Raw genomic sequence first — 864 nt, forward strand, 5'->3', positions numbered from 1 at the left:
TGGGCTTCGGCGCTGACAAGGCTAAGGGCTGCCAGGGGGCTGGGGCTAAGGCCTACCATGGGCCCTGGGCCTCGGGTCTGCCAGGGGGCTGAGGCTTCGTCTGGGGCCGCCAGGGGGTCTGGGGCTGCCAGCGGCCTCAGGCCTGGGACTGCCAGTGGCTCAAGGCTATCAGGGGCCCTGGGCCTCGGGCCTGGGACTGCCAATGGCTCAGGGCTGCCCGGAGCCTGGGCACTAGGGCCGCCAGTGGGCCTGAGGCCGCCAAGGGGCTGGGCCTATTGAAGGCCCCAGGCCTGCTGGAGCCTCGGGGCTGCCAGTGGCCTCGGGGCTGGGGCTGCCGTGCCCCACGTCCGGGTCTCCTCGGCCTCGGCGCAGGCCCCAACGCCCCTAGTCGCGCACGGCGTCGGCGCGGCCCGCGCTACTTCCGCTCCCGCTTCTCGCGAGAGCCATCTCACGCCACTGCCGTAACCCTCCGCGCGCCTCTCCCCCTCCCCCTTCTGGAGAATTCTGCACGGAAAATAGTCCCCACCGCGCCCCACTCATCTTTCCACCCACGCCACGAGCGGCCGCCCCCTTCGCTTCCATCTCGGCCTCGCCGCTCCCCTCTGCGGCCTCCCGCGGCCCCGCCGCTCCTCTGTGCGGCCCGTAGCGGAGGAGCGGGGAAGGTGGAGGGGGCGGGGAGCGAGGGCGGCGGAGGGATCCGCGGCGGAGGGATCCGCGCGGCGGCGCCATCGCGTGCGGTGGCGCGGAGGGATGCGGTAGCGCTGCGGCAGCGCAGGCAGCGGAGCGAGCGGCGCGGGGACCGCGGGGACAGCGGGGACAGCCCGGCCGCCCGCAGCGCCCGCCCCCCCGCCGGGGCCGTCCCTC

The sequence above is a fragment of the Cuculus canorus genome, chromosome 14, assembly GCF_017976375.1.
Source record: "Cuculus canorus isolate bCucCan1 chromosome 14, bCucCan1.pri, whole genome shotgun sequence".
Taxonomy (NCBI): Eukaryota; Metazoa; Chordata; class Aves; order Cuculiformes; family Cuculidae; genus Cuculus; species Cuculus canorus.